A 24,905-nucleotide genomic window follows, 5' to 3' on the forward strand; every position below is an offset into this window, starting at 1 on the left:
TTTTTTGAGACAGAGTCTCGCTTTGTTGTCCAGGCTAGAGTGAGTGCCGTGGCGTCAGCCTAGCTCACAGCAACCTCAAACTCCTGGGCTCGAGTGATCCTTCTGCCTCAGCCTCCCGAGTAGCTGGGACTACAGGCATGCGCCACCATGCCCGGCTAATTTTTTATATATATATCAGTTGGCCAATTAATTTCTTTCTATTTATAGTAGAGACGGTGTCTCGCTCTTGCTCAGGCTGGTTTTGAACTCCTGACCTTGAGCAATCCGCCCGCCTCGGCCTCCCAAGAGCTAGGATTACAGGCGTGAGCCACAGCGCCCGGCCTGCTATTTTATTTTTTAAAAATTTTTATTTTTTTATTTCAGCATATTATGGGGGTACAAATGTTAAGGTTATGTACATTACCCATGCCCCCCCTCGAGTCAGTGTTTCAAGCGTGACCATCCCCCAAATGTTGCACATCTCACTCATTGTGCTTGCATATACCCATCCCCTCCCGCAAAAGGACATGAGAGGTGATGGATGTTTTTCTTTATTTCTTTTTCTTTTTCTTTTTTTTTTTTTTTTGAGATGGGGTCTCACTGTGTTGCCCAGGTTGGAGTACAGTGGGGCTGTTCACAGACATGATCACAGTGCACTACAGCCTTGAACTCCTGGACTCAAGTGATCTTCTGCCTGCCTTACTCTTCCAAGTAACTGGGAGTATAGGCGAGTGTCACTGCACCTGATTTGGGATGTTTTTTTCTTGATTGAGAATGATGGTTCATCAGAGTATACACTTATCAAATCTCATCGAAACTGTACACTTAAAATGTGTACATTTTATTATATGTAAATTATACTTCAAAGTTGATTAAAAAATAGTGTGTGGGTCAACACTCTGTGGACTAAACAAAAGATATTTGTGTGCCAAATTTGGTTGAGGTTAGCCAGTATTTAACAGCTGATCTGCCCTTCCACACATGTGCACACTAAGGAGTGTCTGGCTCATGATAGATCCTAAAATTTCTGTTGAATGAATGAATGGATAAATTATGAGCCTTTGTACAGCTGCATTGAAAGAATATGGCCCATCCTTCATCCTCTTACTGTTTTCTAGCTACAGTCATTGCATGGAGTTAATTTGTTTGGCTTCTTCTGGCAGTAGTCCCTTGAGTACACATGAGATCATTCATTCATTCAAATAGTTACTGAACAACTACCATGTGTATTTATCCTGCCTAAATAAAGTACTTGCTAACTGTGAGGAATTACACAAATGTCAGTTGATTATATATATATATGAAATTTACATTTGACTTATAAAAGCAAATGCAGGATAAGCTGTTCTTGCTTAGAATCTGTATCAGCTACTGTTTCTTTGTTTTATGCATTTATACTCCATTATCTGTGGAAAACTAGCATAGCCTTAATAATAGACTCTGTACATAACTTCTCAAATGGGAGGAGGCAGAAACATTTCAGAATATCATTCTTTTTTTTTTTTTTTTTTGAGACAGAATCTTGCTTTGTTGCCCAGGCTAGAGTGAATGCCATGGCGTCAGCCTAGCTCACAGCAACCTCAAACTCCTGGGCTCAAGCAATCTTCCTGCCTCAGCCTCCCAAGTAGCTGGGATTACAGGCATGTGCCACCATGCCTGGCTAATTTTTTCTATATATATATTAGTTGGCCAATTAATTTCTTTCTATTTATAGTAGAGACAGGGTCTCGCTCTTGCTCAGGCTGGTTTTGAACTCTTGACCTGGAGCAATCCTCCCGCCTCAGCCTCCCAGAGTGCTAGGATTACAGGCATGAGCCACCACGCCCAGCCCAGAATATCATTCTGATATAGCTATAGAAATGGCAGATTTTTTTTCTTTTTTCTTTTTTTCTTTTCTTTTTTTTTTTTTTTTGAGACAGAGTCTCATTCTGTTATCCTGGCTAGAGTGCCTTGGCATCAGCCTAGCTCACAGCAACCTCAAACTCCTGGGCTCAAGGGATCCTCCTGCCTCAGCCTCCCTAGTAGCTGGGACTACAGGCATGCGCGCCACCATGCCTGGCTAATTTTTTCTATTTTTGGTAGAGATGGGGTCTTGCTCTTGCTCAGGCTGGTCTCGAACTCCTGAGCTCAAATGATCCGCCCACCTCAGCCTTCCAGGGTGCTGGGATTACAGGCATGAGCCACTGTGCCTGGCTGACAGATTTCTTTTCTTCCTTTCCGATTAGAATCTTTAAGGATGAGTGGACTGACTTAATTTGATTGCTAGAATCAAATTGCTTCTTGGTCTTACAGGTAGTCAATAACTGTGTGCTATCTATATCAAATATGGTTATGGCTAATATAGACCTTTATAGGTCACCAAGCAGAATTATTACTTTTTTTTTCAACTAGAACTTTATTTTTTTTTTTTTTTTTGAGACAGAGTCTCACTTTGTTGCCCAGGCTAGAGTGAGTGCCGTGGCGTCAGCCTAGCTCACAGCAACCTCAAACTCCTGGGCTCAAGCAATCCTGCTGCCTCAGCCTCCCGAGTAGCTGGGACTACAGGCATGCACCACCACGCCCGGCTAATTTTTTTGTATATATATTAGTTGGCCAATTAATTTGTTTCTATTTATAGTAGAGACGGGGTCTCGCTCTTGCTCAGGTTGGTTTCGAACTCCTGAACTCAAAGGATCCACCCGCCTCGGCCTCCCAGAGAGCTAGGATTACAGGTGTGAGCCACCGCGCCCGGCCTATTTTTTTTTTTTTTTTTTTAAATTTATTTTATTTATAGTAGAGACTGGGTCTCGCTCTTGCTCAGGCTGGTTTTGAACTCCTGACCTTGAGCAATCCGCCCGCCTTGGCCTCCCAGAGAGCTAGGATTACAGGCGTGAGCCACCGCGCCTGGCCTCAACTAGAACTTTAAAAAGCACTGGTTATCATTCTGTATTGATAACTGTTACTTTCCTGACTTTGGTCAAGCTGTCCTGAATTCATGGAACAGCTTTCTTCCTCCCATTCCCCAAACTATCCTTGCCCATTTTAAAAGTTAGTGTGATGCTAAACTCCTTTACAAAACAACTTTGCTTGATTAATACAAGTGAATCATCCAGTCTCAAACTTGTTTTCAGACTCACCTCTTTCTTTAGTGCCCTCATATGATTTCTCTTTTTAACTTCACTTATTTTCTCCCCCCCCCAAGACTTTGTTTTCTCTGTTAACTTCATAGTGTCAGGATTGGGCTAGTAGCTGTACCTAATTAGTATTATTTTCTCTCCTCTCCCAGGTATCTAATACAATATCTATGCCAAGCAGGTTTAGTAAATAAAACCAAGAAGACTGATGGTACATTCCTAGTGTGAAACATGTGTTCACGTTCCATATGGATAAAAAGTACTGCCCTTCAGGTAACTATGCACTGAAGTCTTTTGTCCCCCATCTTTTCTTGGCATATTCCCCTGAAAAGGAGGCCAGGATGATTAAAGGCTGCTTCCATCTAATAATCACCCAGAAATTTAAGAGGAAGCAACTCCCATGGCAGCAGTCTGAGTCCAGTAAAAGAGCTTAATGAGCTGCCTTTATCTATACAGTACTCAGTTGTTTTATGCTGACACATCAGAGGAACTGACTGAGAGAAATTGAATGGGAATATGGGAACAAGGAAAAAACAAATGAGCACTAGAATTGCATATGTGTATAATCTTGATAGTTTATTTTAATGTGGAAAGATCTATCTTTATTTCTCTGATTAGAACTGTTTCTACTTATGCCCAAGGTAGAGTTAATATCATAATAAAGAATACAAATTTATCTGCCTTTCAGAATATACTTTTTTTTTTCCGAGACACTGTCTTTGCTTTGTTGCCTGGGCTAGAGTACAGGGGCATCATCATAGCTCAGTGCAAACTCGAACTCCTGGGCTCTAGTGATCCTCCTCCTGCCTCAGCCGCCTTAGTAGCTAGGACTGCAGGTGTACACCACCATGCCTGGCTAATTTTTTAAAAAATTTTCGTAAAGATGAGGTCTCACTGTGTTGCCCAGACTGATCTTGAACTCCTGACCTCAAGTGATCCTCCTGCCTCAGCGTTCCAAAGTGCTAGGATAACAGGTGTGAGCCATTGTGTTTGGCCAGAATATATTAATGCTATTTCAAATACCTTTTATCTTTGATGGGTTCAAAATCTTTAGTCATTTTTCACTAGAAAGATTAAATGTGCTTTCATTTTATTAATATATTCCACCAACAAGGCACAACAGCTCTAGTTTTTCTACATCCTTACCAAAACTTATTTTGATAAGTTTTTTCCCTTTGGTTAACATTGTCCTAATGAATGTGAGGTGGTACTCTTTTATAGTTTTGGTGTTTTCATATATGACTGGTAAAATAATGTTGCCTCCTTAATTATTATCACATTACTGTGCTTTTTTCCCCCTCCACAACACTTACCGTCATGTCTGAAGTGCTTATGTTTTGTTACCATAAACTTAGTAAGCGCAGGGATTTTCATCACTAGTATCTCTAGGGCTCAGAGACAGTACCTGACAAATTACACTTGTTTAGCAAGTATTGAATGAATAAATGAGTAAATGGGAAGTAAAGAGTCACAGTGTAGTGGTTAGACCAAAAACTTTGGAATCAGACAGTTCTGGGTTTGAATCCTGGTTTCATTTTTGTAAAATGGATTTGATAATGCCTCCTCTGTAGGATAATGGTGGGATTAAATGAGATTGCATATATACCCTTAGTATAACACCTGGCACATTGTAATTATCCAGTAAGTGGCAGCTGTTGTTATTCAAGAAAGGTCACCTGGCCAACAGGACATGAGTAGGCTTGGAGTTTAAACCTCATTCTTTCACTAAAAAGCTATGTAATATTGAACAAGTTGTCTGACTTCTCAAGGTCGGAGTTGTTTCCTGTGTAAAATTAGAGCATTAAGTGAGATGACCTCTAAATGGCTCTTCTGTGATTTTCATTCGATCCTTACAGTTGTCTTCATATTCACGGCAGCAATCGTTATTACCATATTGCACTTTTTCAACTTTAATTATACAGGAGATTGTTAATCCCAGAGTTTAAATCTCAGAAGCATCTAAATGATAGAATTGATATAAAAGAATTTTTTAAAGATGAGTCAAATTCAGTAGTGAGAAGGGGGAAAAGAGTAAGAACAAGTTTGAACTGTAACTGATTGTGAGCAATTGAGATAACTCACTGCCTTTAGATAAACCTAAAAGCATTTTTTTTTTCTGACAAAAGGAATGCATTAAAAGCATTTTTTTAAAGAAAATTTCTCCTCCCCCTTTTTTCCCCTCCCCAAGAAAGGATAATTTCATTTTAGAAGTTAAACCATCGAAATAGTTGAAGTATAATTTGCCCTAGTGTGGAGTGTTTGGTAATGATTTAATATGCCAAGTTGTGTATAATTTACTCAGTGATCATAGAAATAGAGAAATGCAGTTTGGAATGCAGATTGCAATGATAGCTAGGTGATTTTACTGGGTTGTGTTGTTCTCAGTGGTTGAGGAGACTTGCTTTAAAGATATCTTTTTGTCCATTTGATATGCTGCTGATTGATGGAGGAGATAAAATAATCCTTAAGAGAATATTTCTGACTTCTGAGATGTGACTGGTTGTATCCCTATAATTCTTAGCACATGTGGGGCCAGGTATGCAAACTCAGTCTGGTTGGGCTTGAGAGAAAGAGCATTTCACCAGTTTGCTCAAGTAAGTAGGAGGTTATGGCTCCACCTAACACAGTTACTTGTTTCTAATATAAATAACTCAGAGCAGAAAGTGGAAGAAACTAATTTTTTATTGAGTATTTGTTTTATGTTAGGCACTGTTAGGTGCTTTCATGTATACTGTCTTTCTTGATTTTATTTGTTGGCAAAATAGTTGTTTTTGCATGTTATGTGTTACTCAGTGTCTCCACCATAAATCACTTGCAGAATATTCATGGACTTGAGAATGGTATTTGTACGTGAGTCTCTACAGCTTCTGACTTTTGTTAAGAAGTGTACAATTCCTGCTTGCCTCAGGAATTATATGCTGCCCGTAAGGTGAAGCCTCTTTGGCTTCATTAGTAATAATTTAAGCCTGATAGCTTTTGCCACCAAACTCCCTTATTTCTTCAGAGCTTCCTTCTGGTGGTCCAATGTCTCCAAAGAGGAATCCTAAACACTTTTTCCCACCGAAAGATTTTTACAATTGGTGATTAGGCCTCTAGATGAATACGCAGTGTGTATATAACATGCACATGCACGCACACACCAAACTTATCTATTAGTATGTTGGTCGGGTTGGAAGAATTTCTATAATTTATTTTCCAGTTTCATGATGGACAACAGAATTTCTATAATTTAGATCTTTGTTTAAACATTTGTTTAATGGAAAGAGTATAGGCCCAGTGCGGTGGCTCACGCCTGTAATCCTAACAGTCTGGGAGGCCGAGGCGGGAGGATCTCTCAAGGTCAGGAGTTAGAAACCAGCCTGAGCAAGAGCGAGACCCCATCTCTTCTAAAAATAGAAAGAAATTAATTGACAATTAAAAATATATAGAAAAAATTAGCCAGGCATGGTGGTACATGCCTGTAGTCCCAGCTACTTGGGAGCCTGAGTCAGGAAGATCACTTGAGCCCAGGAGTTTGAGGTTGCTGTGAGCTAGGCTGACACCACAGCACTCTAGCCCAGGCAACAGAGTGAGACTCTGTCTTAAAAAAAAAAAGAGGAAAGAATATGGGCCATGGAAACTACTTAATAATTATGTGGCAGTGAGACACATTGTATACAGTCTTTTGTCTCCAAAAAAAAAAAAAAAGAGTCTCACTTTGTTGCCCAGGCTAGAGTGAGTGCCGTGGCATCAGCCTAGCTCACAGCAACCTCAGTCTCCTGGGCTCAAGCGATCCTACTGCTTCAGGCTCCTGAGTAGCTGGAACTACAGGCATGCGCCCAGGCCTGGCTAAATTTTTGTATATATATTTTTAGTTGGTCAGTTAATTTCTTTCTATTTTTAGTAGAGACGGGGTCTCGCTCAGGCTGGTTTCAAACTCCTGACCTCAAGCAGTCCGCCCGCCTCGGCCTCCCAGAGTGCTAGGATTACAGGCGTGAGCCACCACGCCCGGCCTGTATACAGTCTTTAATGTCCTCATTAATAAAATGGGGATATACTTATAGGGATACTGCCAAGATTTAGTAAAATATATGTAAAGCTCATGAGTATTCAGCAGATGTTCGTTCTGTTTCTCATTTCTTCTTCCATTCTGTTTTTCACAAATCTCTTTGAGCTTACTAACTTTATTAGTCCCTATATTAAGATTATTTAACCACATGTCCCAGGGATTGATAATAGAACTTCCTTTCCTTATCAGTTGCAAATGTTATTAGAAATTTATTCTTGTTCAGACTTTGGAATGAGAAATTTTTTTTAAGGAAGAATTAAATGAATTTGCTTTAGGCAGCTTTCTGAAATTTGGCAAATTTGGGCAGGAAAATTAGAATTGCTTTCATAGTGGAGTCCCCACCTGGAACATAGTTGGCAGTAGGAAGAAAATTGTGTAATCGCATTCTTTATCAGATGTTGAGTAGAGTTTATTGTCTCCTGAAACACTCAAGGAAGTCCCTGACTCCTTTCCTTTTAGTTAAGCTGATTGTGGAATAGGAGATGAGTAAATGAAAATTAATCTGACTTTGGAGAATGAGAAGAATGCTACCCCCAGGAATGTAGGCTTGTTTTAGCTTCCCAGGGATCTCCTCATCCCTCAGAAGTCATGACCCATTGGTTGTAAACATTAAACTGTAGATGAAGCCTAAACTAAATAGGGCAAATTTGAAGATTTTAGGTTGTGGCCAGGCACAGTAGCTCATGCTTGTAATCCTAGTACTTTGGGAGGCCAAAGTGGAGGATCGCTTTAAACCAGTAGTTCAAGACCAGCCTGGGCAACATTGTGACAACTTGTCTTTACAAAAAAATGAAAAAAAAATTAGCAGGGTGTGGTGGTGTGTGCCCATATTCCCAGCTACTAGGGAGGCTGAGGCAGGAGGATCACTTGAGCCCAGGAGTTTGAGCTTGCTGTGAGCTAGGCTGACGCCACGGCACTGTAGCCCAGGCAATAGAGTGAGACTCTGTCTCAAAAAAAAAAAAAAAAAAAAAAAGATTTCATGTTGATAATGGAATACAGAGGTGAGTTTTTACTGGCTAAAATCAATTGATGTTTGGGTTTTACTCATCTAATATTATTCTTGGTAAAACATTATTCTCTATCAATCCATTTTCTCCAGAGTAGCAAGAATGATCCTAAAAACATAAATGGAATCACATCACTTTTCTCCTTAAAGCCCTTACCTCCAGTTATTTTTCCATTGTACTTACAGTAACATCCAGATTTCTTCCATGACCTACAAGGTGCATGCATACCGTATCTTTGCTGATCCCACCACCTCATCTGGGATCCTTTTCTCCTTATGTCGACACCGCTATCATCCATTAGTCTTACTTCAGTTCTTTCAGCTTTCTTTATCAGCATGTCTAGAAAGTAGACATTTTCTGCCTACAAAAGTCCCTTCTTTGTTTCCTTTATAACTTGGAGACATTTTTAATTAGTCTTCTGCTTGATGGCTTGCTTGCTTATTTTTGTTTCCTTATGCTGTTAGATTATAACACATGAAGGCAGAGACCATGTTTTATCTTTTTTGTCTAGCACCTGCAGGCACATGGTAGGTATTTAATAAATAATTTATTGAATTAATAACACTTTGCTAATTTCTGCTTTATAGAAAAATGGATACTTTAGTTCATAAGGAAACAGGCATATATTTGCTGATCTGACAAATCTGTAAGATGATAAAGGTGAACATGGGTTTAAGATGATTCATCTTACGGGGTTGAATTTTTTAGAATTTAACTTACGTGGCACCTCCTCTGGGAAGCTTTTCCTGAGTGGGCATAGTTAGATTAGATCCCCTTTTGTTTGGTCTGTGACACCATGTGCTTGCCTTTCACATCAACAGATTGCTTACTTGATTCCTTGAGGGAGAGAGAGTTAATTTATCGTCGTATCTTTAGCACTCAGGTTGGTGCCTGGCACATGGTAGTTTTGTACAATAATGATTGTTCAGTGAGGAATAAGTGTTAGAATTGAGATATATCTTAAGAAACTAACAGCTTTTACTGTGGTAGATTATGGGGCTCATTGGTCCCAAGAAACACTTTGTTCTTTATCTGTTTTTCAAGTTCACCAGATCATAACATTAGTAAAAATTAATTTTTAATCTTTATTGTGGAAAATTTCAAACATATAAAAATAGAATAATGTAATAAACTACAACCATGGACCTATTACCTTAGCTTCAATAATTACTTACATGTGACCAATCTTGTTTAACATTATTCCCCCTTCCTCCCTAATATTTTATAACAAATTTCAGACATTATACCATTTCATCTGTAAATACTTCAGAAAGGTATAATCAATTTAAAAACTAGTTAACTCTTGGAAAAACCTGATACAAAAATCCCATTTATCTCCTTGAATCTAACTGTAGATGCCAGCTGGTGAATTTCCATGTGCTAAGCCACTCCTAAGGCCTGACTCACTGTTAAAGGCGTATACTTGGCTGGGTGCGGTGGCTCACGCCTGTAATCCTAGCACTCTGGGAGGCTGAGGCGGGGGGGGGGGGGGGGGGGATTGCTTGAGGTCAGGAGTTCGAAACCAGCCTGACAAGAGCGAGACCCCATCTCTACTAAAAATAGAAAGAAATTAATTGGACAACTAATATATATAGAAAAAAATTAGCCAGGGATGGTGGCACATGCCTGTAGTCCCAGCTACTCGGGAGTCTGAGGCAGGAGGATTGCTTGAGCCCAGAGGTTGCTGTGAGCTAGGCTGACGCCACGGCACTCACTCTAGCCTGGGCAACAAGCGAGACTCTGTCTCAAAAAAAAAAAAAAAAAAAAAAGAAACATATTTAACTACCACAACATATTCTAGCAAAGTGCAGCTATTTCAGCCATTATAATGGAGTATATCCTTTTTTTTTTTTTGAGACCGAGTCTCGCTTTGTTGCCCAGGCTAGAGTGAGTGCCATAGCGTCAGCCTAGCTCACAGCAACCTCAAACTCCTGGGCTCAAGCAATCCTTCTGCCTCAGCCTCCCGAGTAGCTGGGACTACAGGCATGCACCACCATGCCCGGCTAATTATATATATATATATATTAGTTGGCCAATTAATTTCTTTCTATTTATAGTAGAGACAGGGTCTTGCTCTTGCTCAGGCTGGTTTCGAACTCCTGACCTCGAGCAATCCGCCCGCCTCAGCCTCCCAGAGTGCTAGGATTACAGGCGTGAGCCACCGCGCCCGGCTGTTAAATATGTTTCTATTGGATAGAGCTTACCCATAAGTAAAACCTCATATATCAGAGATAAAATTTTCCCTTTGGAGATTTGTAAAGACTCTGATTTTGTACATTACAGGCCTTTAAGATTTGTCTGGAAAATGAAAATGAAATATGGTTTGGGGATTAATAGAGTAAATTCCTATAGTTTTTTTTTTGGATGAATACTTGAGAGTCACAATTAGTAAAATGAAGAGCAAGAGTGCCAGAAGACTCTGAGCTAGCAAGACTCCTAATCTTTGGGAGGTAGACTAGAGGAAAAGTCACATGGCATTAGTAATGGTTATGGTTAGTTTTAATCTGAAAGTTAAAGTTGTAACCTAGACCTCTAAATAGTTTAGCCTGTACATAAAATTTCCTTTAGGAAGGGAAGAGAAGGCACTATGTTCTTTCGGCAAATATTTTAAAGGATTAAGTATTATCTTGCAAAATTTAGAGATTGGCACTGAGTGAATGGTTGGACCAGAACTATACTTTCTTGTGATTCGTTTTTTTTTGTGAAGGAGAAATGAAGCGAGATAGAAATGATCACAACTGCCTTTATTTTATTTTTTTTTAAACCAACCATATAAGAGAACAAGACCCTAATTCTAAGAGGTTGCAAGTTCTGGTCCTGCTAGGACTGCAGCCTTGCTTTCTCTATGTCCTGAATCACCAGATGAGACACTGCATGTAAGATTGGTAGGGATGGTGGATGTGGTGATCCCAAGTTCTTTCCTTTATTTTGAGAATCTGCTCTTTTAATCCCTCATTTATATTTCCATAACCCTTACTTAGTTAATTCCTCTATTAATGTACTTAGCACACACTGCCTTGAGTAAAGATTTTGTCATGATTACCTGTGTATCCTTGGCATCTAGCACATGGTCACTTGGAAAATATTTCTTGACATACAATGATCTTTTTCCAATGCTGAGATGGTGTGATTTTGTGATTTCTCTGATGGCCTTGACCCAGAATGTGGTAATAGTGATAGTCCTGTGTGAGTTTCTCTATGTATTATTCCTCTTTGTAGATGTTTTGGTCTCAGGCTCTGAACCATTCCCTTCTTTTGGGACCTTCCAGGGAACAGAAGGAGAGAAAAATTTGTGTTTAAAACAAGAGGAGTATATCACTGAAGTGATCATTGCTACGATCACTAGTATCCTCAAATTGCTATCAGGATGAATTCAGTGTTGGTAACAGATGCCAGAAATTCATTCTGTTTTCTTCTTCTTCTTTTTTTTTTTTTTTAAGACAGAGTCTCACTCTATTGCCTGGACTAGATTGTCGTAGTGTCAGCCTAGCTCACAGCAGCCTCAAACTCCTGGACTCGAGCAACCCTTCTGCCTCAGCCTCCCAAGTAGCTAGGAGTACAGGCATGCGCCCGGCTAATTTTTTCCATATATATTTTTAGTTGGCCAATTAATTTCTTTCTATTTTTAGTAGAGACGGGGTCTCACTCTTGCTTAGGCTGGTTTCAAACTCCTGACCTTGAGCAACCCTTCCTCCTGGGCCTCCCAGAGTGGTAGGATTACAGGCGTGAGCCACTGTACCTGGCATATTCTTTTTCATTTACTGAAATTTGGTCCCCTATCTCTGACTGCGAGGGAGAATGGATTTCAGTCTTGATCGTCAAGCTTTAAATGATATGACCATTCAGAATCAGAATCAAACATATTATATCTTTTGTCATTTGTATGGTAAACGCTGAAATTAATTTATATAAAATGTAGAGTTTAGGCCAAATCTATGGTTTATCATCTATTATAAGATAGTAAAATGGAAGTGTTAAAAAATATTATTTCGGCCGGGCGTGGTGGCTCACGCCTGTAATCCTAGCACTTTGGGAGGCCGAGGTGGGCGGATTGCTCAAGGTCAGGAGTTCGAAACCAGCCTGAGTGAGACCCCGTCTCTACCAAAAATAGAAAGAAATTAATTGACCAACTAAAAAATATATATATACAAAAAATCAGCCGGGCATGGTGGCGCATGCCTGTAGTCCCAGCTACTCGGGAGGCTGAGGCAGGAGGATTGCTTGAGCCCAGGAGGTTGAGGTTGCTGTGAGCGAGGCTGACGCCATGGCACTCACTCTAGCCTGGGCAACAAAGTGAGACTCTGTCTCAAAAAAAAAAAAAAAAAAAAAAATATTATTTCATCAACCCAATCCTATTTACCAGTTGGAAAGGTGGGAAAGCCTACTATCTCAAACTCAACATATACAAAACCAAAAGTAAACCATTCATATTCCTCCTCTAAACTTTTTCTAAAATTCATTCATTTTCCTCCTCTAAACCAGCAGCTTTTCCTGTTTTACCTATGGCCGTTCTACTCTTTAAGTTGCTCTGGTCAAAACTTTGAACTTTTATCTTTCTTTCATACCCCATATCCAGTCTGTCTGGGAAATTTATTGGACCTGCCTTCCAAAAATTAGGGTATTAAATATGCAATGTCCGATTTCGAATCAAAAGTTTAGTTTGTTATATCTCAAACAAGAAGCAGTATAGTTAATCAAAGTATGCACCTAAACTGTCGACACAGTTTTGTCATCTTAAGGGTAGCTTGTCTGTGCCAGCAGGAAAGAAGCCTGGAGAGCAAGTGGCAATGAAATTGCAAAAGGCATTTTCCACAGCTTGTTAAGAATTGGGGCCGGGCGAGGTGGCTCACACCTGTAATCCTGGCACTTTGGGAGGCTGAGGCGGGTGGATTGCTCAAGGTCAGGAGTTCGAAACCAGACTGAGCAAGAGCGAGACCCCGTCTCTACTAAAAATAGAAAGAAAATTAATTGGCTAACTAAAATATATCGAAAAACTTAGCCGGGCATGGTGGCACATGCCTGTAGTCCCAGCTACTTGGGAGGCTGAGGCAGAAGGATTGCTTGAGCCCAGGAATTTGAGGTTGCTGTGAGCTAGGCTGATGCCATGGCACTGTAGCTCAGGCAACAGAGTAAGACTCTGTCTCAAAAACAAAACAAAACAAAAAAAAAAAAAACAAATTAAATATTTTTTCTTGCAAGAAATGGTCCAAAGCTTGGAAGAAGTGATAGTCAGTTGATGCAAGGTTTGGTGAATACAGTGGATGACAGAGAGTTTCCAAGTCCAGCTTCTGTAGTTTGAGCAGCATTGTTTTTTTCCAACATGTGGTCTTGCAAGAGGATTAGCCTGTCTCTATTGACTGGTCTGAGCTGCTTAATTGGCAAACATCCTTATTATTTTGTCCAGTTGGTTGTAGTAGATATCCATTGTAATCAGGTGACCAGGTTCCATGAAGCTTTAGTGGATAAGACCAGCTCTGGACCACCAAATAGACACCATTAGCTTTTTTTGGTGAATAGTTGGTTTTGGACTGTTTTGGTACTTCACCTTTATCCAACCATTGTGCTGAATGCTTGCAATTGACAAAAGGAATCTATTTTTAATCACATGTGAACAATACGGTGCAGAAATGGTTTGCCTTTATGTTATGACAGCAAAGAAAGGGAAGCTTTGAGATGATTTCTCTTCTGACACTCATTTAATTCATGTGGTACCCATCTATCCAGCTTATTTACCTTGCCGATTTCTTTCAAATGGTCCAATATTATTGGAATAGTAACGTCAAACCTTGCTGCTAATTTACACATTGGTTGAGATGGATTTGCTTTTACTACAGCTTTCAGCTCCTCATTATCCACCTTGGTCTCAGGTCGCCCACATGGCTCACTTTCAAAAATAAAATCACCAGAATGGAACTTCTCAAACCATCAATGTGCATTTATTAGCCACATCCTTCTGAAACACTTTGATGATATTTGGAGCTGTCTGTGCTACATTGGTTCCATGATGGAACTCATATTCAAAAATAACACAAATTTTTGCCTTATCTGTGGTTTCACACAAATTGCTCTAAAAATATGTGAAAGGTAATCACAAGCCAAACACGCATATCAAAGACTAAGGATGTACCTTCACAATAGGAAAAGAAAAAGAAAACAAGAAGCGTCAAAGTGAAATGTCAGGAGATATCAACTGTCAAACTTAGTATTAATACTTAAGGAACATTACATACTTAATGACTTAATATATCCAAAATTATCTAGTGCTCACCATCTGTGTTGCTACCACTGTGGTCTAAGCCACCATCCTGTCTTTCTTGGATTATTGTAGTACCGCGTACCTGATGTCTCAGCTTCTGCCTTTTCTTTTATTCTCAACACTGCAGCTTAAATCATTCTCTCTTTCTTTTTCTCCTCTCCCCTCCCCTCCCCTCTCCTCTCCATCTTTCCGGTCTTTCCCAACTTTCTCGTCTTTCTTGAGATATGGTCTCACTCTTGCCCAGGCTGGAGTGCAATGGCCCGATTATAGTTCACTGAAGCCTCAAACTCCTGGGCTCAAACAATCCTTCTTCTGCCTCAGCCTCCTGCATAGCTGGGACTATAGGTGCATGCCACCATGCCCACCTAATTTTTTTATTTTTTGTAGAGACAAGAGTTACTATGTTGCCCACGTTGGTCTCAAACTCCTTGCCTCAAGCTATCCTTCCACCTCAATCTCCCAAAGTGCTAGTATTACAAGTGTGAGCCACTGTGGCTTATTCAACAAATATTTAGTGAACATTTACCATGTTCCAGGCACTATTGACATTTGAAAAATAATTTATTGTGGGCTATTAAAGTATTTCTAATTTTATCATCTTTGTTGTATTCTTAGGAAGGGAGAAATTTATATATCTGCATGTTCTGCTTAAATGCAGGTAGATTTAGTCATGAAAATCATTATGGTAAAAATTTGGTTATCTGGAGACTAGCTGTCTTATGTCTTCAAGCATCTCAAAGAGCATTGAACCCAAAACCAAGAAAAAGGAAAGAAAGTGCCTTAGATAGTCAAGAATGAACTTTTGAGCATTATTTACAATTCCTGAGAATACTTAAATTGTCAAAAGTACTGTGAGAAGTTGGAGTATGTTGATTAAACTCTCTGGTTAGGCCAGGCGCGGTGGCTCACGCCTGTAATCCTAGCTCTCTGGGAGGCTGAGGCGGGAGGATTGCTCGAGTTCAGGAGTTCGAAACTAGCCTGAGCAAGAGCGAGACACCATCTCTACTAAAAATAGAAAGAAATTAATTGGCCAGCTAATATATATAGAAAAAAAATTAGCTGGGCATGGTGGTGCATGCCTGTAGTCCCAGCTACTCGGGAGGCTGAGGCAGGAGGGTTGCTTGAGCCCAGGAATTTGAGGTTGCTGTGAGCTAGGCTGATGCCATGGCACTCACTCTAGCCTGGGCAACAAAGTGAGACTCTGTCTCAAAATAAATAAATTAATTAATTAACTGTCTGGTTATAAAAAAGTATTTTCTGAAAAGAAATCCAAACTCCATAGGTGAAAGGATATGTAAGAAAAGCAGAGAAGGAAGAGTGGAGTACAATAGTTACTATAGCAGACAAGATTTGAAATGACAGTAGTGCCCTGAATGAGTGGTAGACTCTTTAACACTGAGAAGAGATGGATACTCAGAACATAAGACCCTTCTTTGTGAGGTGGAGATGGACCAGTGCCACAGGAACAGCTTCGGATACAAAAGACTTGAAGCCATGGACATAAGAGCCCTTTGCTTTGAATGCAAATGAAAACCACAGTGAGGTACCACTTAATGTCCATTAAGATGGCTATTATTTAAAAAAAGAAATGGAAAATAAAGTGTTGGTGAGAAGGAGAAATTGTGCATTGCTGATGGGAATGTAAAATGGTGTAGCTGTTGTGGAAAACAGTTTGGTAGTTCCTCAAAAAGTTAAAGGATTACCATATGATCTAGCAATTCCACTGCTAGATATAAACCTAGAAGAATTGAAAGCTGAGACTTAAAAAGCTGCTTTTCAGCCGGGCGCGGTGGCTCACGCCTGTAATCCTAGCACTCTGGGAGGCTGAGGCGGGCGGATTGCTCGAGGTCAGGAGTTCGAAACCAGCCTGAGCAAGAGCAAGACCCCGTCTCTACTATAAAAAAATAGAAAGAAATTAATTGGCCAACTAATATATCTAGAAAATTAGCCGGGCATGGTGGCACATGTCTGTAGTCCCAGCTACTCGGGAGGCTGAGGCAGAAGGATTGCTTGAGCCCAGGAGTTTGAGGTTGCTGTGAGCTAGGCTGACGCCATGGCACTCACTCTAGCCTGGTCAACAAGCGAGACTCTGTCTCAAAAAAAAAAAAAGCTGCTTTTCCATCAGTGCTCACAGCTGCGTTATTCACAATAGCCAAAAGGTAGAAGTCACCTGGATGTCCATGGGACTGGACATCATAATGTCCAGTTTCATAATGCATAAACAAAATGGGGTATATATGTACAGTGGAATATTAGCCTTAAAAAGAATGAAATTCTCATATGTGCTACAATATGTATTAACCTTGAAAATATTTATGCTAAGTGAAAGAAGCCATACATGAAAGGACTGATATTTCACTTACATGAGGTACCTAGAAAAGGCAAATTCAGAGAGACCAAAGGAGAATAGATGTTGCCAGTGGCTAGGGGAATAGGGAATTATTGTGTAATAGGTACAGAGTTTGTGTTTGGAATGGTGAGATGGTTTTAGAAATGGATGGTGGTGACAAATACACAAGATTTTGATGCCACTGAATGCCACTGAATTGTACACTTAATTATTAAAATGGAGCACGCTGGTGCATGCCTGTAGTCCCAGCTTACTCCGGAGGCTGAGGTGGGAAAATTGCTTGAGCCCAGGAGTTCTGGGCTGTAGTGTGTTTTGTCAGTTGGGTGTCTGCACTAAGTTTGCCTTCAGTATGGTGACCTTCTGGGTGTGGGGGACCACTAGTTTGCCTAAGGACAGGCAAACTGGCGCAGGTTGGAAACAGCTGGTCAAAACTCCCATGTTGAGTAGTAGTGGGATTGTGCCTGTGAACAGCCACTGCATTCCAGCCTGGGCAGCATAGTGAGACCCAATCTCTTAAAAAAAAAAAAAGGATTAATGGTGTATGATAATGTGTGCTTAAAAAAAGATTAAAGTGATAAATTGTATGTTATGTGTATTTTACAATATACACAAAAGAACCCTCTGCTTTGGATATGGATGTGTATGCAGGTGAGGAGCAGTATGTATAGGGAGAGCCTGACTGTAGACTGAAGGTAGGCCTGCTGCGTAGATCTCAGACTTCAGTGGTGGTGATGTGGTAGTGCATGAACCAGCTACCTGGTCCTGCAACCACACTTGTAAGCATAGGAGAGTGATTTTAGTCATCAAGAAATGTTAAATTATAAGAAACTTGAAATTGTTTCTGGGAAAGGAGTACTGGGTGAATGGGGTGGAAGAGAGACCTACTTTTCACCACATACCTTATTGTACTTTTTTTTCTTAAATCATAGGTATGTATTACTTATTTTGAAAAATTAAAATAATTTATTATGGGAAAAAGCAAAGAAAAATAAAAATCTTCATTTTATTCTGTTTTAAAAAAACAGGAATCTGTGTGTTTATTTAAGACTAGCTGCAGAAGTGTTCAAGTCAGGTTTGAGGTTTACAGTTCTCTTCTTTAGAACACTGATAGACAAATGGCTCCTTCCCCTGTGATTTCAGTTATAATAGAGGTTTCCACTCTATCTTCTCTGCAAATAACCACGTTGCAGGTTGGGAGAATTGCATAAGAATAGATGTTCAGGCTGGCGGGGTGGCTCACGCCTGTAATCCTAGCACTCTGGGAGGCCGAGGCGGGCGGATTACTGGAGGTCAGGAGTTCAAAACCAGCCGGAGCAAGACCCCATCGCTACTAAAAATAAAAAGAAATTAATTGGACAACTAAAAATACATATACAAAATATTAGTCGGGCATGGTAGCACATGCCTGTAGTCCCAGCTACTCGGGAGGCTGAGACAGGAGGATTGCCTGAGCCCAGGGGTTTGCTGTGAGCTAGGCTGACGCCATGGCACTCACTCTAGCCTGGGCAACAAAGTGAGTCTCTGTCTCAAAAAAAAAAAGGATAGATGTTCAAATACTTTAAAATTACAAAGTGGGTTTTGCTTTGCAGTTTTGAAAAGTTAAGAGCTGTAGCTTCATTTCTAGAACTACCATGTCTGGATCTTACTACACAGTCAAACAGGAGATGCTTCCATGGCTTCTTGTGGGATATTGGCAGATGAAAGTAAGATTTGGAGCTTTTATAGAGTTTGAACTCCTATAAATGAAAGGTTGGAGATTTTAGTTTTTTACTTTACAAAGTATTGTGTATGTTTTTAGTATGTTACTTATTGAGTGAATGCTGCTGCTGGGTTGACCAGCCAGGGCTACATAGTTCTTTCTTCATTCCCCTTCTCTCCCTTCTTTTATGGTGTATATAATATTGCTTCCATTTTCCCCTTAATCAAGTGTTATATTAACCAGTCTTTAAAATCTCTGTACATATCAAACTGATAATCAGAAAGGAAAGATTTTGGGTGACTATGAAAGGCAGCAGAGATTTCTGATCTCTTCTAGAGGAGGTTATAGACATGTCTAGGAACACAGTGGTCTCTCTTGACTTTTCTTTAAGACTCTTTGATGGCTCCAGTATGTATGAGCACTTCAGGGGGCTATATGGACTGGCATTTCTTACTTTCTTACTTGTTCCAGGAGGTGCAGTTTAATGTTCTCTTTTGGTACAGAAGAAAGAGCAAACAATAAGGCAGAGTGAGACTTTTTTCATAGGTGTTAAGTTTGAGGAGACACACAATTGTATCTGTTGAAGCCGACTGCTTAAAAACCATAGTTAATTTATTTAGTTGAGAATTTTTCCCCTTCCTTTTTGATGACAGTCAAAACTCTAAATTGATTTTCCTTCCTCTTTATTCCTTTTCCCCCTTTCCATTCCTTTTTTGTTACTTTTATTCTTTTTGTGCTCTTTCCCCAAATTCAAATGTTGTCAACAGCATTCTTTCAGAAGAAATGCTTGCTTGAAAGAAGACCCTGGATTCTATGAAATTGCTTATTTTTTTTGTGGGACGTTTATTTTTTAGAAGATAAGGATAATGTCATCTTAGATTATAAAAATTATTCTCCTCCCCTTTGGAATGTAGTAAAGAAAGTTTAAAAAAAATTTTTTTTTATTTCATCATATTATGGAGGTACAAATATTGTTAGGGTTACAAATATTGCCCTTCCCCCCCCCCAATGTGTCCAATTCCCCAGTGGTGTGCATCACACACGTTATGGAAGCATACACCCCTTTCCTCCTCCCCCCTACCACCTGCCCACCACCTGATAAAAAGTTTTGTTTTGATTTTTTCTTTTTTGACATTTTGGTTACATTGTATATCTTTGCCTCCCCCTAAGAAGGGTTAGAGTTATGCCCTTCTCTTCCAAAATACTCGCCACCTCCCTAAGATTGGGTCCCCCCCCCAATCCCTGGTGAGCATTGCCACCATTTGAAAACCATAGTTTTAATCAGTCGGTACCAATTTGATGGCGAGTAGATGTAGAGCCCATTTTCCATGTCTTGTGTCGCCTCACTTTGGATAACGGGCTTAAGCTTAATTCAGGATAACATAAACGGTGCTAGCTCACCGTCATTTCTTAGGATTGAGTAATATTCCATTGTGAGGATATACCACATTTTAATTATCCACTCATGAATTGATGGGCTCTTGGGTTGCTTCCATGACCGTGCAATAGTGAATTGTGCTGCTATAAACATTTGGGTGCAGAATGTCTTTATAATAGAATGTCTTATGCTCTTTTGGGTAGATGCCCAACAATGCTATTGCAGGGTCAAATGGTATTTCTATTTCTAGCTGTTTGAGGTATCTCCAAATTCTTTTCCACAAAGGTTACACTAATTTGCAGTCCCACCAGCAGTGTAGGAGTGTTCCTGTCTCTCCGCATCCTCGCCAGTATTTGTTGTTTTGGGTTTTCTTGATATAGGCCATTCTTACTGGGGTTAGGTGGTATCTCATTGTGGTTTTGATTTGCATTTTTCTAATAATTAGAGAAGTTGAGCATTTCTTTATATGTTTGCATGCCATTATTCTGTCTTCTTTGGAGAAGTTTCTTATCATTTCTGTCGCCCGTTTCTTGATGGGATTGTTTGCTTTTTTCTTATTAATTCTTTTAAGTTCTAGATAGATTCTTGTTATTAGACCGTTATCAGAGGTGTAGAGAGCGAATATTTTCTCCCACTCTGTGGATTGTCTATTTGCTCTACTGATGGTTTCCTTGGCTGTGCAGAAACTTTTTAATTTGATCAGATCCCATTTGTTTATTTTTGATGCTGCAGTGATTGCCTTGGGGGTAAGAAAGTTTTTTAAAACTAAACTTCAGCAGAGATTCTATGTGAGCATGTATTGAGCCAAAAGCATTGGAAATAATTGTTTTAATTTTCTACTGCCCAAGTTTTTTTGTTTGTTTTTCTAAAAGAAAGGGTCGTGCTTTGTTGCCCAGGCTAAAGTGTAGTGGCCTGAATGATCCTCATGTCTCAGTCCCCAAGTAGCTAGGACTATAGGTGGGTGCCACTGTGCCTGGCTAATTTTTCTTATTTTTTGTAGAGATGAGTACCTCAAGTGATCCTCCCACTTTGGCCTCCCACAGTGCTGGGATTAGAGGACTGAACCACCTCCTTGGCTTGCCCAAGTTTTTAAGGGACAATATTTCTAAATCTTAAGGGCACATATATTTAATTTTTACAATCTTCCCATTTAGGAAATGAATATCTAAAATTTTCTGTTGTAATTTCTAAGACATTTACTTAGTCAAGTGGTATGTTTAGTAGTATGTAGTAGAATAAATGCATTGACCTAGTAATCAGATTATGGTTCCAGTTTTTCTGTTACCAAGTCACTGAAATATTGTGCTCTGGTTTCCCAGCTGAAAATGGGATTGGATGTGTTAGCTTCTGAAGTTCTAATTGTAAAAGTTTAATCATTCTAGGTTTTATAGGCATTTCTCTAAAGCTGATAAAATAAAAGATTAAAAGAATTTTGCTTATAATACTGTTGATATAAAAATAGAATTCATTTCAATATAAAGTGAGGTTAGACTTGGATTCTGAAGGGACTTACCTTCAGTGGTTGACTCAAACAATCTTTATATAAGATGGTCTCATGTATTATATTAATAGAAATCAGTTTTGAAATACATTCCCTGACAACTATGAACTAAAATCCAGGATCTCATCCTGAGATTAATTTAAGAAATCTGTCATTAGCTTGTATCTTACTTCTATTCAGATATTTTTAAAAAGTAACTCATCACTATTTAGGAGTTGACTTTTTCTATTATAGCTTTATTGAAATACTGTTGCTTTAGTCATTCTCCCCTAACTTCCTTTTCCTGAGAATAAAAGATTGAGTTCATACCTTTGCATAATGATCTGGAAAGTATTTTAAGCTTGGCATGTTCAAACCTGGCAGACTTGATTAATATGTGAACAAACTAGCACATTAGAACATTTTTTAAGTTCCAAGCCATAAATGTGTTTTAAGTACATATGGGCATGTATAAAATTAATACTTACGCCTTGAATAGCACAGACATTCAAAATGCCTGTTACCCTGGGTGACTGATTTTCAGTGAGGCCGTTGCTCACCCTGCACATTTCTCTTTGCTTTGAGCAGTCATTGCCAGGAGCAGAGTCAGTAGAGGGTTTGCTCCCTTTGGCGCTCTGCTACCTTCTGCTTTTGGTAGGGAAGAAGGCTGTTGTTTTACCTCTCAAACTCCTACCATATGGAAAATTTCTAAAAATAAACTTTGGATTTGTTACTGGACTTCTAAATTTGTAACTTCTATCCATGAATAAAGCCATTATAAATGTTATACACCTATAGGTACTGTACACACAAAGCTGTGGCATCATTTTAGTGAAAAAGATCATCAACCACAATATCTAAATTATTGATTACATTATTTTCAGTTTATGTCTCAGTTGGCATGGATGATGACTTGGTTTTGTTGTTAAGCAAAAACTAGTCAGTCAGTTTTCAGTAAACCCACTTTATTTAATAATTTTTGTGCATGAATTAGTGTAATTATGTAATGGTGTAATTATGACATATTCATGAAAATGTAGAAGTGCATTAGATTTTGATGAATTGTTTAAATGTACTAGAGATCTGACTTTTAAAAAAGAATTCTGATTGGGTGCAGTGGCTCACACTTCTAATCCCAGTGCTTTGGGAGGCCAAGGTGATTGGGTTGCTTGAGGCCAGGAGTTCAAGAACAGTCTTAGTAACATAGTGAGACCCTTTCTCTAAAAAATTTTTAAAAAATTAGCTGGTAGGGTGGTGTGTGCCTGTGGTCCCAGCTACTGGGCAGGCTAAGGTGTGAGGAACGCTTAGGCTCTGGAGTTTGAGGTTTTATTGAGCTATGATTGTGCCACTGCATTCCATCCTGGGTGACATCGAGACCCTGTCTCTATAAATAAGAAAAAAAAGAGTTCTGTCATTAGTTAGTTACTCATTTTGTAAATTCAGGTCAGTTGTGCCTTTAATCAACAAATACATAATGAACACCTATTATGTGCCACAGACACTGCTAAGTCTTGGGGGATACAAAGTTGTATAAAAGATGATTCCTGTTTGGTTAAGTAAGAGAGAAAGATAAAAAGATCTAGGTACTGTGAAATGTTTAAAGAGAGCATGGAGGAGAGGCAGGTAGGTTAATACCTGGGGTAATTGGGAAAAGGTTTAGAAAAATGTTTCCTTTTTTTTTTTTTAAATTCAAACAGGGTCTCCCTCTGTTACCTAGGCCAGAGTACAGTGCCCTGATCATAGCTCACTATAACCTAAAGCTCAAGTGATCTTCCTGCCTCAGCCTCCCAAGTGACTAGGTAGCTAGGATTACAGGCATGTGCCACCATGCACAGTTAATTTTTTAATTTTTATAGAGAAGGGGTCTCACTATGTTGCCCAGGCTGGTCTTAAACTCTTGGGCTCAAGTGATCCGTCTGCCTCAGCCTCCCAAATTGCTGGGATACAAGTGTGAGCTACCATATCCAGCCCCAGTCTAACCTATTTTTAAAGGTCCAGCTTTAGGGCATCTCTTAGGTGAAGCTTTCCTCCCTTTCTCCCAAGCTTACTGAATATTTTACTGAGTGATTACACAAAAAGGTTTTATTATGACTTATAATAGGGACTTCCACTTTTTGAGCCATTTTTTGTAGTTTAGTGTGATCTGTCCAGCTAGTTTCTCAACCCCTAAAAGGCAGAGAATGAATCTTCTTCAGCAACTGGTATAGTGCTCATCACATTGTGGGGACTCATATACATGATAAATATGGAACATTTATAGATACAAACTATTGAGATAACCCAGCTACAGTAGTTGAGAATTGCCTATGTTTACTTAAAAGGCATTTCTTAACACTAATAAACACTTTTTAGAGGTACAGGTCACTTGTCATTTGAATGTAAAGTAAGTTAATAAAAGTAGCTATCTCAAAGGGTTGTTTTAAGAATTAGTACATTTGAGCACTAAGAACAGTGCCTAGTGCATATAGGAAGTGCTTAATTAGTGTTATCTGTTATTTAGCTCCACCTGTGTGGGCCTTTTTGCCAGTGATAGAGTTCAGTCACTTTTGTGGACATGGAGAGGGTAGAATGGAGATAAGAAACAGCCTTTCATCTTTGAAACCAAAGGAATGCCCTTTAGGAATTGGAAGAACTGCATTTATTGCATGAACTTTTACTTTTCTCTTTGTGTTTTAGTGATCGAAGGGTGTGGTTGGCATGGAATTGAATTTCATCTGTCTGTGGGAATTATAAGCAAGGTAGGTCCCAGGTTTATTTACTCTTCCCTGCCTCCTTTCCTAATGTGGTGTAATTAGTATTTTCTGTTATACTGACCTAGAATAGATCAGATTTGATTATTGTTAAAGGAGACATTATCTTTTGCAGTCTCGCTCATCATAGCCCCATGATAGTTTGTCACCGTGGTTTATCTAATGTTGTGGACTACATCTATTATTTTGTTAGAATGTAGAGAATGCTAAGAAACAGCATAACTAATAAAAAATTTTGGTGATCATAGAACAGAACCATGAATTTACACACATACACACCCCACTCACCCCTTCCTCTCTGATACATTCTTTGAAGGCAAAAGTTCTTGTTTTGGAGCCATTTATGTAATCCTGTTTAGGTGGTGTGGGTAGTGACAGGCTAGCTAATTCTGGTCACTCTAAAATTCAATAGCTTATATGAATGGTAGACTAAATACAACAAAGGGCATGTCTTAACAGTAGCCAGGCCATTGCTGGCAACTATAAATTTTGTTACTGATAACAGGACCTGTCCATCTGTAACCACTAGAGTTTGATTTGAACACAGCATGCTTGTGTCCCTTTCTTAAGCTCTAGGGCCTAAACAGAAGTACACCAGATACAGGTTTGGCTTATATAGCTGTCTTATGTCAGATGCCTGCAAAAAGAGCTATAGATGGCACTTCTCACAGCTCTGCAAACCTATTTTTGTTATAACATTTCCTGCCAAAGTAAGGGCTAGTGCTAGTTCATGTAGTTCTAGTTTTCTATCATCTGAAGTATGTTGAGATCCCAATGCTCATTGGTACAGGAGACTTGGATCACTTGGAGAGTAAATTTGATAGCCAAAACTGCAGTACTCCTCA

The 24,905-nt window shown here is 39.4% G+C and overlaps 1 protein-coding gene across 2 annotated transcripts in view; it reads left to right on the forward strand.

The window, feature by feature from the left end:
- Positions 1–24,905, forward strand: part of MRTFA (myocardin related transcription factor A) — a 204,538-nt gene that overhangs the window by 16,593 nt on the left and 163,040 nt on the right. The window contains exon 2 of one of the 2 annotated variants that reach the window (XM_012741655.2): positions 23,987–24,048. The exons of the other annotated variant lie outside the window; for it this stretch is intronic. The gene's annotated coding sequence lies outside the window, so the exon portion shown is untranslated. The remainder of the gene's footprint in view (positions 1–23,986; positions 24,049–24,905) is intronic. 2 annotated transcript variants of the gene reach the window in all.

The sequence above is a fragment of the Microcebus murinus genome, chromosome 10, assembly GCF_040939455.1.
Source record: "Microcebus murinus isolate Inina chromosome 10, M.murinus_Inina_mat1.0, whole genome shotgun sequence".
Taxonomy (NCBI): domain Eukaryota; kingdom Metazoa; phylum Chordata; class Mammalia; order Primates; family Cheirogaleidae; genus Microcebus; species Microcebus murinus.